The 17799-nt window shown below is 35.4% G+C and overlaps 1 long non-coding RNA gene across 1 annotated transcript; it reads left to right on the top strand.

The window, feature by feature from the left end:
* The first annotated feature begins 290 nt into the window (after window positions 1-290).
* Window positions 291-4383, top strand: LOC112949281. The gene is made up of 3 exons (XR_003249785.1): window positions 291-1921; window positions 3097-3270; window positions 4320-4383. It is a non-coding gene; the product is annotated as an uncharacterized LOC112949281 (long non-coding RNA).
* The last annotated feature ends 13416 nt before the right edge of the window (window positions 4384-17799 follow it).

Raw genomic sequence — 17799 nt, 5'->3', positions numbered from 1 at the left:
ATTGCATTTTTTTCATTATTGCTGAATCTTGTTTTTCTGAACATGAGACAGATTTATTTGTGAATTTTTTTTTGTATTTTTAATGAACTAGAATGTACAGGCACACATAGTATTTGTTTTTAAAATTATGCTTTAAAAAMCAAAAATTGAACAATAGACACTGAAGTTATCGGCAGTCAGCAGCTACCTTCTGATAAGAATTAGGTTAAAAATCCAATTATCTAGTCAGATGTTAAATTAATGTAGAGATCTAGAGGGCAGAGGCAAAACAAAAGGTCTTTCCCCAGATAAAATTTAGACAGCCTTCCTTTTGGAAGCATAAAAAACTGAGCAATGTGCCTCTCCTCCTTCTCCAAAGACCTTGAGAATATCTCCAGCTGTAACATGAATAAATACCTAGTAAATACAAACCAAATGGGAAGACAGAAAATCAGAGGCAGAAAGTGGAAAGAATACTGTCACCTCCCTTTCCTACCCCTTCCAGATCTATTTTCTTCATCTGAGCATACTTTCTATTTTATGGTGACAGACTAAATATGAACATCTAAATGTTCACCTAATATGATATCCAGACACAAAATTGGAGTCCTGCTGTGCTGCAGTAGTGCTTATTTCTTAGCAGTTGCTCCTGGTAGAACCATTGCAGGCTTTACATCTTCTGTCCTCAAAAGAAGCAAAGCTTCACATCAAATGGTCTGATTTTCCAACCAGTCCTGACTATGGCAGCTTTACATCTCATATTTTCTGGCTTAAAATATTAGCTAAAAGAAAACTAATAACTATTGGAGAAATAGGCAACAATGGAGCTCAAGGATTGCTATTTCTGTCTAAGAAGCACCCTGCTGTTGTCGTCTTCTGGCTATGCATCAAGACACCGTAGTTCCTGGTTTGTCATCTCCGTGATGGATTGCACAGCCTCCTCCTTCCCGCTGTGGAGTGGAGCAGAGCACATCACATCAATTCTGTGCACACTGACAGACCCATTTTAAGGTCTCCCTTCTCCGACCGTGTGTTCTTCAACAGACTATGCCAAAAATGTCTCTGCTTCTCTATTAGTAAATATGAGCACTAACAAATGTAACATAAAAGCGAGAAATTAGAAATGTAGGGAAAAAATACACAAACACATTATGGGAAAAGAGAAGTGGGTAGGGGCTTTGGTGTGTTTACCTAAGGAGAAAATATATTGTTTGAATATTTTTGCTTTAAACAATAAGCATTTCTCTTTGAAATAAAATAATTGTAATGCATATGYATGTAATTAATAGCATTGTTTGTGCTGCTGTTCAGATCTTAAATATGTTTCTGTAAGTTCTCATGTTGATATAACTTTCCCATGCCAGTGTGGTACCATATCTTAATCATTTTTCAGCCTTCTAACATTTAAACTTAGAACTTGTGTTATTAGGCACCTATTTACATTTTAATTCTGAGCTCTACAAATGTCATTTTATTTGTAAGTCAACAGTTCTGACATTTGGTTTCCAGTCATGTAGTTTTCTTTCAGATAGAGAAATGTCAGTGAGTGAGCAACGTATGTGCATATTTAATATGTGAAATATCTCCAAATATCTCCATCTCTAATACTCTCSTTATGTGTCATCACTGTAAAGGTTCTATACTTACTGCAAAAATTCAAGTAAGTTTGTCCTTGTTATTCATTACACTTTTTATACATAATTGAGAATTGTATATGCCTTAAACATTTTTCTAACTCATGATGTAATTTAATGTTTGATAAGTATCTTTGCTCCCACAGCTATTTTAATTTCAGTACAGGTTTCCTCAGGAAGCAAGGAGGGAAAATTTTTACCTGGCTTTAATTTCCAAATGCTTCATGTCCAACAGAAGACTTTACTAAAATACTCATGAAAAAAGGAATTCTTTCAAGCCTGTAGGATTTGGAGCAAAGGGAAAAAAGGTCAGTAACCTCTGTGCGCGCAGCTGAGCTTTCCTCCTGATAATTCAGGATTTAACGGCTTCTAAAAGAATGCCAGTGTCTCCATCCCAAGGGTGTCACCATTGCAAGTTGTAATTGGTCAGGAAATTATCTAGTACTCCTATCTTCTTCTGAGTTTCCTAGAAAAAGACAACATAATTCCCTGAATTCAAAGTCCCCCTGTTACTCAGCTCCATGTTTCCTTCCTCATTCTCTGTGACAGAAAAGAAATGAAAGAAAAGGGAGCCTGCTGAAATAATTATAGRCCGTAGGTATTAGACTTTCTTAACAAGTAATGTGACCACCAGGAATTTAGCAGCTAAAATATCATTGGCATTTAGTACTTTAGCTAACTCATCATACTTTGCCATTTAAATGACTATTGTTACCTGCTTGCCCTCTACTTGCCTAGACTTCTGGGACTTATTGCATGACATATTTTAACTTCTCCAATCAAAATAGCTTCACAGCTCTCCAAGTCCTCCTACACTGCTCAGCCCATTTCCATACATTTTTTCTCTCGTGCTGCCTCTTTCCTGATGCAATTCATATAATTAGAAAACACATAGTTATTCAAATTCAAAGATGAAAGACCATACCTTTTTTGAATAGGTATATTTTTAGAGGTTCTAATTATTTCTTATATTTTCAAGACTTAGTTTTTTCTGTTTTCCACATGGTACTATCCTGGCTCTGGGAATGCAGTACATAACCATTTTTGTACACTTTTGATCATATATTTAGAGCTTAAATCATTACAAAAGAAAAATCTGATCAATGAAGTTGAGGATCTTCATACTCAAAAGCAAAGTGGTGAAGATTACTTATTTCAGGAAGGTAATGAATATATTAAATTCAGTATGCTGTAGCACTTTAGATCAACTTATACAAGTATGTGTGTTTCAAGAGTCCAATATAACATAGAACCAGTTGCAGCAGTATGCTTGTCTATAGCTCATGCTGTATAGCAAGAGAAATAATAGCAAAAAGCCTCTTATTCTGTTCATAGTAAGAATTTGCGGTTGTTCATAGTTGTTCTTCTTTCTAAACTCCTACCTACATTTYTACCCAAATAAAAATGAACTATGCCTGTTACAGTTAGGTAATAATATCAAAGATAAAAGGAAGAAAATATTTTACATTCCTCTGTATTTTAGCTTTATTTTTCAGTTCAACCAGACACCCTAAATAGGCAATAGAAATTGCATCCTCACTTTGAACATTAGTTTGGCAACATGACCCATCTTTGAATTATTAACAGAAGAAACTTTGAAATGAAGGCTCTWGTTACACAGTATTTGGAAATTTAAATTTGGTGGGTTTTTTTCCAGGTAAGGTTAGATTTTTTTTTTTATTTTAAGTCTGCCTTAACTTTCCTGGTGCTCTGAGTAAAAAGATGTATTATATAGGATCCAGTTTTGGGCTATGTATATTATCTTTCCTTTAAGAGATTTACTGAGGCTTTTGTTTCTCAGCTGATATTTTAGATGCATCTAACACAGTTTTTTTTCCTAAGCTATTAATGTTTTACAAAGGTTCATGCCCAAAGAGTGTTCTCAATGTTTTTATTGTTAAATTACATTTAGAAGATAACGTAAGTATTGATCTTAACAAGAAGGCAGTATTGGTCGGGTGAGCTGTGATATATGTTACATTTTTGGCAAGGCTTGGTAATTTTTATGTTTATTGATCTCCTCTGATCTAAGTTGCTGTTCAATAGCTGAGTTACTAACAGAGTTATTTCATGATAAAGGGTGGCCAATAATGCTGCTGCCAGACCTACAGTGCCCTGCTGCAGATTCTGAGCCCCCAGCACGGATTCAGTCAATAGTGGTTCAAGAGAAAGGTTATTCCCTGTTCAGAAGGAACACAGGCACTTCGYTAGATGTGGAGACACAGTGTGGGCATATCCGCTGCTCATGTTTGCCAACAAGGGTCAAAAAGCAGGCATTAGCATTCAAGAACCTCACAGTAGTTTTTGGATCCTGCCTGGAGGATATGTCTAGCAGCTTGAGCGTGAAAATCCTGCCTACATCTGTCTCATGCCCCAGAACAGTAAAATATGCTTATGTTCCCATATACTGTTGCTCAGGAATGATAAGAGAATCAGATTCCCTGCTGAAAGGAAGCACAGTGATCTGGTTTTCCTCTGGGAACATRGAGAATATTATGGCATATTATGCCATAAGCTCAATATGTGAATTTCATAACTTAGTCACCTAACAGAATAACTAGAAACTGCTTAGGTGTCAGGTGGAGATGTCCTGACAGTGACCAGCTCAGTCAGGAGTCAGATATATCACTTTTTGGAAGCAGACCTTAGTGCTAATTTAAACCAGAACCATCCTCAATGTACCTAACTTCTGTTTTCTGTTTATAGTGTGGTTTTCTCAGACAACTTATCCTGGACCAGATGCATTTTTGTGTGATGAAAAGTGATAGATTCCAGTAAGTACTTCAGTGATTGTGACTTTCTGCATCTCTTACTGGCAAAGAAACATCACATCAGAAAGAGGATGAAGTAGGAAAGGATCATAATGGGTAAAGGTCAAAGTTACTCATTTTTCTTTTTAAAACACCRAAGAATTTAGCAAATCTGGCTAGTTCTTTAATATGCTCAGTAAAACCTTTTCTTAAACAGTTAAGTAGACTTACAGCTGAAAAGTATCCTGTTTTTTCTGACCAAGTCACCAACTAGTGACAGAAGTCTACTTTTTTTCTCCAGCTCTTTTTCTGCCACTACCTCTAATGCCCTAAATCATGCACTGMTGTTTTTCCTTAACCCAGTCACTTTTGATATATCTATTTTGTGAACGAAGGGAAACAGGTGGATTTTTTTTAGGCTGCAGAGATTTCATGAGACAAACATTCTGCCCAGGACTGCAGTCTTTTCAACATCAGAGTTTACCCTTTGCATCTCTTAAAAAGTAGGTATAGTTGCTACCTATGAAAATCTGAGTAAAAGATTCAGACAAAATCATGTGTTGGCTTTTCTTGCATCAGTTCTAGTTAAGCATGGAAAATGAGGGATCTCATTCTTAATAAGGATTATGTGTATTGTCTACAAACATGATCAATTGACTACCTGTAAAGAGCTGGAGCTCTTAATCATTTAAAAAAAAACTAAAATCAGTATAAGTAAGACTGAATATCTAGTCAGAATATGTGGCTATAYGTTTCCTTCTCCATAGCATTTGCTAATTAGAAAAATTTTCTCTGTGTATGTGTTCATGTGAATTCTGTGCTCTTTTGACTACATACTTTATGATCCTTAAAACCATTCTGCTGTAGATCCCATCTCTTTAACACATCCAGCTGAATTCAATCTTTTTGTCAATGCAGAGGTCTGAAGCTGAYGTTGTGGAAAAATCTTCTGCAGATCATACACAGACAATTGGTTTTCTTAGATCTCCTTAAGCATCCCCAAAATAGCTTCCAATGGTGCATATGATATCTGAATAAATTTTAAATTCCAAGAAATAGATTAAATCATCCCAAATGGAACTTCTTTAGCTATATTTTCCCTGCTATTTGGACCAAAGCTAGCATGAATCTATCAATTCCATGTTGATGTCCACCATGTGGAGATGCTATAAGGTGAGGAAAGTCAATATGACAAGCAAATCAAATTGCTTTCAGATTCACCAACATTGTTAAATTATAACTGATTTTATTAATATCTATACTGTATTAGATCAGCAGTCTTAAAACCATCTATCCTTTGTGCAGCCACCAAAATCTACATATGACTGAGTCATAAATGCYGTAAGCCTGACTATCCTGCAATATAGTTCTCATGGTCACACACAAGGCCTGAGATGTTATTCAGAGGAAATACCTACTTTTAAAAAGACTAATCCACACCAAAATTTACAATGGAAATAGATGATTTCTTTTGACATGGGGATGATCTAATTTCCTGCTTTGAGGCCATCTGCCTGTTAGGTTTGCATGACAGCAAAGAACAGCAGAAAATAGACAACATCTTAGTGGCACATCCCTGTGGGCCTCCTTTCATCTATGAATCATGTCACGTTGTCTATAACATTTGACATAGAAAGCAAAACAGTTGGAAAGAAACACCTTTCTCCTATTTYCACATAGGTAGTTTACTTGGATTACCAGTTTGAAAACAGATACAGCTGATGCTCAATGAACARTAAGCAGCTGAGAATAGAAATTCTGTTCTTTGTACTGACATATTTATAGGAGAAAGAGCTAGGTGGAATTTAAATAAAAAATGCTGTATAAGTTGATTCTATCTTATTAGTAATTTACTGCATATRTTTCATCTAATATTTAGGATTGGTATTAAGGACAGCAACTATTGCCCGAGTCTTCTGAGGTGGCCGATCATTTCAAATTTAATGAATGTAAGAAAYACAGAAATCTCTAGCTGCTTTCACTTCAAAATCCCACGGAACAATGTCCCCTTCTCCATAGGAGTTGTTAATCAGAATTTTCTCAGTGCAYGGTTGAGGCTCTTTGACTAAGTGGATCCAAATCCAATTAATCTGTGACTTGGACAGTCTTAAACACCAGGTAGCTGGTGTTTAAATGGAGTTTAACTCTACTTTGTAACACACATTTAATGTCCTAAAATAAAATCAGTAAGGACTTTTTTCTCTAGAAAAAGAAAAGAAAGAAGGATCATGATTTCATAATTAATGATAGTATTAACCTGAAAGAGATGTGTGTTCTCCGCTTTTGAAAACCATTTAAAAGCATTTTTTTCCAAGTGTAAAGTTACATTTGTGTACCTGCACAGCTTGTAAAGTAAAAGCTGCATATCTGTGAGGGAAGGCTGTCATTTCTTATAGTTTCCAGTATGATCATTCATCAAATTTAAATCTGCACTTGACAGTTCTGGTTTTCTTCTTCCTTGTTCTGTATGTAATGTCTGCTCTTTATATTGTGAGGTTGTTTTCCGAAGAATGATCTAAAGCAATCCAAAGACAATTATTGACCAAAAGTCAATGTGAACTGTCCTGTGAATCCAAGGGTCTGGCAATATGTGCTTGTCTAGCAGTTTCCCCACACCCACCCTGCTGCAGTTTCCCAGTTGATACACAAGTTGATAGGACATATTTGAGTGATACTCTTACCAAAGTAACAAAAAGATTGAGGGAGTAGTCTTTGACATTATATGTTTCTAACCACTCACCTTCTATGGATACTCACTGCTTTTTAAATTTTTTAAAATAATTTTTAAATGACTTAAATTTATAATAGCTTCTTTCTGGGAACCTGTGATACTGCATATTGCGAAATCTAAGCTCAATCTACTTGCAAAGTTGAGAATCAGTTAAGTAATGGAAAGGAAAGTCTATGTGCTAATATTATTAATCTAAATTAATTAAACACAACTACCTGAGGTAGCTGGGTAGATGCCTGAGGTAGCAGAGGTGGGTAACACTTGGTAGTAGAAAAATACCATTTTAACAGGGATTGTAGGAAACAATCTTGCTCCAGGGTGTTTTTTTATTTTGTTTACAGACAATTGCACAATTTTGCAGAATGAAAATTTTCTTTGCAGAATTTAGAAAAATGGTAAAGAATTATTTTAAAGCCTATGAAATTCAAGATGAGTTGAATGTTTTGGCCAATCTGAATATTCAACAAGATAAATATGTGCTTCTCTTATGTATGTTGACTGTTAAGTATATCAAGAAGCAGAAACCATCAATAGGGATTACAGTATCCTCACAATTATGTTTTATTATTCTGTCRTATTTCCAAATGGTAGCAGGATGAAGGTAGTTTTAAACAGATGTACAGCATAGGAGGTTGCTCATTAACTTTCTTCCATGAAAATGATTCCTCTTGCATTAATCCAGCTCTGGCTCATGTTCAGAGATCTATGTTTAATTTAGTGGAAGAAAGTTCACAGCATAACAATTCCTCTCCATTTGCATTTTGTCTTTCACTGTTATGCTAAAATAAAAATTACAATGCTCCAGAGATGCTATTATTTACCCTATAACCAGGACAATATTACCACCTGCGTTGGTTGAGATTGAGTTACCCAATCATTTCTGAGCATATTACTAATGCTTGCAAATGTTTGTGATGGCAACATATTTCATCTACTTACCCATCAGTAATTATCATTTAAGGGTAAATACATATGAACAGGAACTTTGTACCTATGTAATATTTGACTGTATAATCTGTAACCTAATTATTGCTCAGTGAACTTTTAGTATTTTATTCTCTCAAATCTGTTTATAGGTCTATTTTCCTATGAATTTAAATTCTCAATTTAAGAGAATATAAGGGAGAGGGGAGAATATCAGCCTTTTAATTCCATAACAAAAGGATTTACAAGGCTGTCTCAATGTACATTAATTTTAAATAAGAATAGAATGCCAGAAGTTAATTAAAAATATCTCTACTAGACAGAGTTAAATATACATAAAATTGTTCAGGGGCTTTCCAGAAGCGTTATCTTAGGCTTATGTAGCATTCCTGAATTGTTACTTCCTTCACACTGCTACACTGCTACCTCTTTATGGAACAAGAGGCCTTAATATTGTAGTAAGACTCAAAATTGTTTGTCCTGTGATATTCAATGTCAATATATTGATATAAATCAATATCAATATATTATCAATATATTCTAGTATTGGTAGACAGATGTTTTAACTGAGTAAATATAGCTCTATTTTCATGGGGCTTTTTTTCCCCCCCACTAATTATCCTGTTTTTCTATGATTTTTTTGTGTTTTGTGATGGAATGATGGAATAATAAAAGAAGTTAATGCTAAGTGACAATATGTTAAATCTATGGCTAAATTAAAGGTAGAAGTATATTCCTAAAATTTTCAAATGATAACATTCTTGATTTTAATTGCTTGTTACTTTTATAACTGGAATTAATAAGAGCTCAGTAGTAGAGACTTTTGTGATGATGACTAAAAATGCTAAAACCTAGATAACTATTCAGAGAGATTAATGGGGGGAAATGGTGAATCTTTAACAGAGCAGTTGAAATTAAAAGTGTTTGAAGGAGCTGTCATTATGAGACCAAGCAAATACAGTAATAGATGTCTGGCTGATGGAAATAATTTTGGGATGCTGCCTGATTCAGCTGGCAATATGAGTTTAGACATGTTCTTGTTACTCTTGCTATATAAAACGTATTGATTCTTGCAACGTCACTGAAAGTTCAGTGTAAACACCCTGATYTTGTGAAAGGGAAGAGTATCTGATTCTTTGGAGTTTATCAATTCTTATTTATTCTAATGTGCAGATGTTATGGTTGGAGTCATCCACTAACTTTATACTAAATAAGCTTGATGTTGCAGTTGAGTTGCTATCACACTTCTAGACRGGAAAATTAAACTACTTCTGTTTCTAAAGAAGGGAGGAGACCCAAAAAATACAAAGAAAAGAACAAGAGCGTGATCACCTCTAAAAAATCTCAAGACAGTATACTCATTTCCTGCAGTGAAATAATTCAAATTATTTCACTATATATGGTTCTAAGTAGTCTTGACAGCCCTAGAACATCAAAGAAAAAGTATCAGTATCACATCAGGTTGCTTTTTAAGGCTACTACCCAAGGGAAAACATTCATTAACTATATAATATTGTCTTGAGGATCTTAGAATTTAAATCATATATTAGCATCAWCATCCTGTTATAATTAAGAGTGTGTGTAATGATGTATTGAGGAAGTATCCTTACCTGATCACTAAACAACTGTTGCCACCAAAAATAGGTGACTATATTACACCATTTCATTGGTATTCTCAGATCTCTTCTGTTTTGTTGCAAATGAATTGACATAGAATAGCTTCTGAGAGAGTGCCTATGAGAAGAAGACAAAGGATCTTTTAAAAACAAAAAGAGAAAAGTAAGCTGTGGCAGTTAAAGTTTCTGCAGTTGAACCTGCCTAAAGACTGATTCAGATCAGCCCTCCCAAAAGCAGACACCTAAACTGCTCTCAAGCCTTTAATGTCCCATTGATTAACTATCCCTTTACTCTATCAGGAACTAAATCATCTTTCACACACAAATGCTGAAAGAGTATCCAAATCCAATGATTAATGTTAGTGGCAGAGTTTGGGAGAAGAGGATTGTTAGGGGGCATGAGTCTGAGAGGAGGAAAGGGGAATGAAGAGACAGGGCAGGTACAAAGATTAAAAAGAAAAGAGCTGGAGAAAGATCCTCTGGTGCTACAGTGGAGGACTAAGTGGGTACAAAATCTCTATTGGTGCATAGCAAGAACAGCCACAAGCAAACTCCCTTTGTGGAAATCTATATGAATAATTTAGCTCTTAGCTAAATTCTAGGCTCCACCTGCCTTCCAAAATTAAATGGCTGGCAAATAAATTCATATAAGGAGAAATATATTAAAGGGAAGCAATCTGAGATTTAGAGATGCTAGGAAACTTCTCTTCTACATTTAGCTACAATTTTCCTGTCTAATTCACCTCACCTTTGTGTACATCTGATACCTTAATCAATAAGATCATTCATCCTATTTCTCTGAGAATGCATGAGGCCTCCTGAATGGCCTGGTGCTGTTCTAGTAACTGCCCAGGGGAAAGTAATAATTACCGGCAGCAGCYGAATTACATCTCAGGATCATTTATTTTTTAGCCTCAGATATTCCTGAGCCAAAAAAACTGTTGGTAGACACTAAGAGCAAGATCTTTTTATAGCTCTCTTTTAATGATGCCCTTTTGAACAAGACTGCTTTCCTGAATCAACCATAAAGCAGCCTTGCCTGACTTGAAGGAAATCAGAGTGCTTGACATTGCTGCACTAAGTACAGTACACATGCATACAGAATGCACATTTCCCWCCCAAAACACTTAACAGTCTCATGAAAAATTTTGCTGTACTTGCAGGTGTTCCAAGACTCATTGATGTCAAGGGGAACTCAAGTTCTTCGTCAAATCAGAAGCCACTTGTATCCGAATACACTTTGCGCTATTCCTCATCAAGGATTATGTGGAAATCAAGTATTCGTACATGATTTTGAATGTAACCTGCTAGAAAGGTTAGTTTTCTTTTTCATTAGGAAAAAAAGTATCTTTCCTTTCCAAGGGAAAGCAACACGCCATTTTGTGCTATATTGTTATGGGATGGAGGATTACTGYATGATGTGTCAGAAGGGCTGGGAAATGTCATATATGTAATTGAAAGCAAAAACCAATATGTATTCAGAGTTATATTTTAATAAGGAAATATTTTCAAATGTATGCTTTTTCACCTCAAAAAATAGAATATTGTTTGTTACAAAGTATAAAATAGCTATATAAAATGTGAAATTTCAAACTACAATAGAATTGACTGCACAAAACAATAGTTTAGCGGTATTTTCCAGTCATCCAAGTAATAAATAGGGTCAGTGAACATATCTGCTTTCTGCCTCTCTAAAACTGTATAATTTTGTCACTACTGTCAGTAGCTTTCATGTATTTCTGTGGGATTAAATAAAAAAAAATAAATCAAAGAATCCCATGCAAAGCTATAAATATCTGAAAACGGGAGTGATCATGGAAATTCTTTTTCAGCATCACAGAATTTCTCACCAGAGGCTTGACATTGCAAAATATTTAGAAAAGAAGGATGAAAATGACTTGTACTATATGCTACAAACAAAATATGGCATAAGGCATATTTATTCCTAAAAGTGATATCAATTACAGATCCATATCCACAGGAAGAACCTGACACTCTCCATTATTCTCTTCTCATTTCTGCATGCCAAAGAAATCTTTTCCAGGACCTAAATGAGAGTATGAAAATAATAATGATGTTGCAATCCTCTTCAAGTGATTAAAAAAACTTCTAACCATAGAAAATCTAATTYGGTGCTTAGTAGGAGTTAACCATCCTCCCTGCTAAAATTGGCTAGCAAATAATCTAAAAACAAAATGTCAGATCTTCCTAATTTCAAGTCAGAAACCACCAGGTCTCAGGATTTACACCAGCCTCTTTCCTTGATCTATCTGGAAGCTCTGATTACTGTATTCCTTGCTGTCATTCCTCAGAAAACACCCTAGGAAGAGAGAGCACAGCTTCAAGAATAACGCCAAATTGTCAGATACCAGTAATAAAATGTCTTATCTCTAATGGGTTTTGTCTCCCATTTTCCTAGGCTAAGACTGATGAGAGCAGGTAAGAGAACCAGGGTAGATATGCTGCAATATGAATTCTCAATAAATGGCCTATATGGTTGGAAAAATATTAAAAAAAAAAAAAAGTTTTTAATGTAGGACAGAGCAACTATCTACCTAGGAGTTATGTATAAAAGGTGCTTGTCAAATGTCCTTAATCTTGCTATTTCCTACCCAATTCTTATTTTATCTTCTAATTCACCCCTATCATAACTATGAAGTTACATTAGCGCAATGCAGAAAATAAAAGTTTAATGTTGTTCTACCATTAGTCCATCAGATTAGTGCTTTTAAAGACAACTCTGTGCTTTTAAGGCTTATCCTCAGAATTCCTCTTTTTCCAGCTTTAATCTGTGAGAAGTTCAAACATTCCAGTCTCACAGAAACTTAAACATRACAGATTTTTTTTGATACAACTTAAGAGTTGGAACTGCTCCTGACATTTTGAATGTACGAAAAATTAAGAAAGAACATTGTAGGGACTGCTGAAAATGCTGAGGATTTGATTCTATTTTATTCAGTATAGTGCCTATATACATTATCACAGCACCTTGCTGTGGTGTGGCAACTTGTCAACTGTTATTAGTTCTCTTCTCAACAGGTGGAGTAGTATGCAGCAGAAATTTGCTTTTGCTAAAGCCACTAAAAATAGATATCTTCTACTGCAGGCAAAATTTCTTAACAGAAGCCTGGATAAAAAGAATTAGTTCATAGATAAATTGAAGCGTTAAAGGTTTGGTGCATCAAAATTTGCTCGGCGATACGTTAATTCATCAAGAGGAGAATGGAAATACTTATTGCAAAGCTTCTTAACAATTCTGGGAAATAAAACAATACAAAACAAAATCTAGAGATATATTCAAGGATACTTAAAGTTCCAAAAATAAAAGTGACTTGGATTTCAGCAAGTGGAAAGTCCAATAAGCATAAGTATATTTCAAGTACATATAGGCATTTTTTTAAATTCGAGAAGCTATTACAATTTGTAAGTGTCTATCAGAATTTGATACTTATCTGTTGGCACTAAGGATTGGCATACAAGATAAGACACTGCATGATTCCATTTTGATTAAAATGTATACATTTCAGTGTATGACATGCAATGCACCTCAGGACTAAGTTGCATCACAAAAACAAACACATGAAAAAGAGCTACAGAACAAGGATATTCCATTACAGCAAAAGAGTATAGCTAGATGCAAGTTCTTCCACTTAAAGTGCTCATTTTATAGGTGTGTGCATTTTTAAAGTCTTCTTACTTTGTCCTTTGGTGCTCTTCCTATGACTATAGTATAGCCATTGCATTAACTGAATAAGTACACAAAAGTTCTATTATTGTTATTATAAGTGTTAAATAAGGATGTAAAAACAGATATAATCTAGCAAAAAATGAGTTATTTTTTGTGATTGTTATTGATAGAAATATTTTAAGTAGCCCAAATATATAGGGAAGCAGAGACGTAAACATAAATCTGCAATAATTTTTACTCAGTATTTGAATAAACTGCTCCTCATGGGTACCGTAAATGGCAGAATCATTTCAGTGATATAAACTATCTCTATTTAGACATGTGCAGCATCTATTAAATATAGTTAAAGAGCAGCTTTTCAACAATTTRGCTGTGAAATTAAATGGAAGAGTTTCAAATGTGTGGAGAAAAAAATGCCTAAAATTGTTCTAACACAGATTTTCAAAACCATCTAAACTACCCCACACCTGTCACACAAAATCCTTAGCACTTCTGTAACACTGGAATGCTCCAGACCCAGATGCTCATTTATCAAATCTCATGAGACATGTGCACCCGCTCCCAAGGCCCACAGCTGTCCTGAGGGTTCTCCCAGGCCAGGACCAGCCTCGTGTGGGACCTCCTTCCACCCCTGCCATGGCCCAGAACTCCATTTAAGCTCAGTCCCTACCCCATGCTCCTCATTGATGCTGGTCTCCAGCTCACTCTTTCCTAGCTATAGGTTTTGTTGAATCTGACCCCAAACTTTGGGCTGACATTGTGACTTAATCTCATTGTTACAGACATCGCTGGAGATAAATGGCTGTGCCTGAACCAGGTTCTTCTTGCTGAGCCTTGATCTGTAGGTTGACTTCACTGCTTGACCTTAACTGAAGTGGTGGTGGCTCTGCCTTGTCACTATAGGGAATCCCTGCAGCTCCCTGGCACTAAGGAAGAGCCACTGATCCCTGTGGCCTGCAGATACTTCCCTCTTGCCAGTTGTAGTCTTGGTTGACTGACATCTGTGACAGCCATGTCTTGGCCTTGTTGTCGCTGCAAAGCACCTCAGTATCCATCCCAGTAGAGCTGGCTTCTTCTCCACTTGATTGACAGGAAAAGAGATTAGGTGGGCCATGTAGCCAAAGAGAGTCGGGAGYTGACGGCTTTGAAATAGCTCCATGTGACTCTGCAGCAACTTGGACATGTTTGTCAGCAACTTCAAATGAAATCAGAAAGAGCAGAAATTCCTCAAAGCAGTCTTAGAAGAACTTTTAAAGAAATGTTCTATTTTGGAAAGATACTTTGATAAAAATTGCATCTCCTTAAAAAACACATCTGTCTCAATGCATATTCTGAATTTGCTGAAGCTGAGGATAAAAATAAACTCCTTGTTGCTTTGTGTTCCTGTTTGCCCTGCAACAGCATCACAGCTAAGGCTGAACTAGATTTTATTCCTTATGTGTTTTCAAGATTTTTTTTCTTTATTCCATCACATACATTTGCTATCAGAGCATGGCTGCACAGCTGTCTGCAGCCCTCCTGTTTGGCTTGYAGCAATGGTGAGGATGAGAAGGATGGAAAGGAGTCAGCTTGACTTCCAGAGATCACACTGTGCCACTAGGCTGAATACACATAGTCTTTGATCTAATGGAGAGCTTAGTCTCTTAGTTAACATGACACATACATATAACATCACTGCTTTTGAATTCTGCATGTTTGATAGGTAACCTCTATAGGATTTTTCCCCTCTCAAATTGGTACATTTTCTGTATAAAAGCATTTTTAAAACCAGTGCACACCTAGTTAACCAGCTGATGCATCCAGTTAACTTTTAGTTTGAAACTGTCTTAGGAACACATACCAGGTTTGAGAACCTAGCTGCAATTCCACACCTCCCATTTAGCAGAGACATCAAGCAAGCTCAGCCCTCCACATAGGTCTGCTTGGAGCTGGTTGTTTGGATACTACAAAGAAATCAGTACATGGTTAACCTAACCACTAGCTTACATTTCTGGGTTTCAGACCACGAATATGATTTTAGAAGTCTAAAAAAAAGTTCTGTAAATATATTTATATAACAAGTATTTTCCAATTTTATTCTAAACTTTTGCCTTGCAAGCGTTGCTGATCTACTGTCAATCTAAAGCTGGATTGTCTATTGAGCATTTAAAGRTGGATTTTTTTCACAGCCTTCTTTATACAAAATAAATTAAAATATTCCCCAGCACCAGCCAGGAGGGAAAAGTGATCACTGTCAAGCTGCTGACTATGGCTGTGGCACCTTGCTGACAACTGTTTTCCCTACGCGTTCAGCATAAGATACAAAAAGGCCAGGTAAGATTAAAAAGAACATTTTAAATTTAAAGAAGTATTTGAAACATACAGTAGACTTTCAGATAATGCTGATGTTTGTGGAAAGTAGTAGAACAATACCTATGTTGTAAAGTTGGAAAGGAAGATATCTGTGGATGATGCATTCCAAGTAGATATTTTTTCTTTCTTATTTAACTTGAAAAATAGACTGTAGACTAGATCTTTAGCTGAGTGTTCATATTTCCCTTCCAGATATGATTGGTGTGGGACAAGAAGAATGATTGAGATGGAGTAATGCGGCCCAGAAACACTGTCCAGCAACACCTTATATGAAGGCAAGTTGATTAATATTGTGTGTGATGTGTCAATACTATGAAATGATTACTTGTAGGCCATAGAAAGATATTCCTTGTATTATGCTTATGGATCATTGCTGCCTCAGTCTTCAGCCCTGCGGCCTGGTTCAAGGGCTGAGATGTTTGTATTGGAGGTACAGAGCAATCAGAGCTCTAAACTTTGCCTGCCCCGTATTCCAAGCAGCCATTTAATAGCTAGGATAAAACTGCTGTGATTTATGGTGTCTCCTTTAGTAACCTAAAATCTGGGAATTTTTGGATCACTAAAATCATTTTGGTCATCCTTTGGGAAGTCCATTCTGCATCATAGCGTGGCCTGGGTGTGCTCTTTTTAACAGATTTTCTAAATGAAAGTGTAATAATTTTAGATTGTTGTTTATTTAGTTTGCTTACAGATAAATTTCCATACACTCATATTTAGTGAGAAAATAATCTGCAAAAGGAAACCAAACTATAGACTGCTTAAAGAAACACTGTAAGGAAATCCATGTAATTTAAGAAATTTTTAAATTGACGAAATTAACCTTATAGAAAAAAATTATATTGAAAGACATTCTTACTTTCTTGTTCTATGAATTACAGAGGGTTTCTACCATTTGTTGATAGGAAAATTTACCATGATGATAACATAATCATTAGCAGAAGAAGAGGTAAATGCTTTTTTAATACTCAAAAGCAGAATTTGACTACTATAAAGCTTCTGAGCAATTTACGCTTATTGTTAAGGACATTGGTATAATATCCAACATGAAAATAAAACAAAATGACACACTGTATTCCAGGATATGGTCTCTCTCTCTCTCACATAACTATTTCTGGATTCAGTGTGGAATCCTTGGTACAACTCAGCAGAAATGTTACAATAAATGCTCTGAAAAAAATACAGTTTCTCTGACTGAAAGAGAGAAAATAAATTGCCTGGACATAATGCATGCTTTTGTCAGATAAATGTGGCAGGGATAAATTGTGCAAAGTATACTAATAAATTCTTTAAAACTAAAGATAAAAGATAAAATGACAATTTAAATCATAGTTTTCAAGCTAAACTTAAAATGAAGAACCTTTAATCCTACTTTTAATTTAGTTTAAGAAAAGGATATCTAAGAAAAGCCAAATAAGTTGATTTCACTGGGGTGTCTTCTATGTTTAAAAAAATCCTATGTTTATGACCTATAATTTTCCAAGCAACATTCAATCACCTAACTTTTAAAAAAGTTCTTTTACTTCACACATAGAAAGATCAATTTGTTTAATTCTGAGAAAATCCTTTTTGGTTTCTTTTATGTCCAGGTGACAATACAAGTCATATTCCAATGAGGAAAAAAAAAAAAAAAAAGGAACTTTCTATGCCTTTGTTAAAAGGATTAACACAATTGACAGCACTAAAAAAACATGTAATAACAGTCCAATCAGCTTCAGTCACTTTCCTGCCTTCACCCAGGTTTAGTTTAATGGAAGATTGATAGGAGCCAGTTGGAAATCATCACCATTTAATAGAGCAGATGACTAAAACTGCAGTAAGGGAAACATCTCGAAATATTCTGTATGTTTCTAGTTCAAGTACTTTCAACATTATTGTAATTATATTCTCAATTCCTTTGGAAACAGGAGTAGCATTAAGGGTGACACTATAATCAACAGAATACTATTGATACTGGAATTTTACAAGAATGTACCTTATATTACTCAGTCTCCTACGTGTMTTTCCTAGAAAGATACTGCCCTTGATCCAGAATATTTAAAAGTACACATTCAAAGCCAGTTTCTTCACTTTAAAGTCTTCCCCCATCCCTACCTTCTTTGTTTTCCCTTTCATTTGTGCTTTTAGG

The sequence above is a fragment of the Nothoprocta perdicaria genome, unplaced genomic scaffold (assembly GCF_003342845.1).
Source record: "Nothoprocta perdicaria isolate Ctin4 unplaced genomic scaffold, notPer1 scaffold_29, whole genome shotgun sequence".
Taxonomy (NCBI): Eukaryota; Metazoa; Chordata; class Aves; order Tinamiformes; family Tinamidae; genus Nothoprocta; species Nothoprocta perdicaria.
This window is presented reverse-complemented; position numbering and strand designations above follow the sequence as displayed.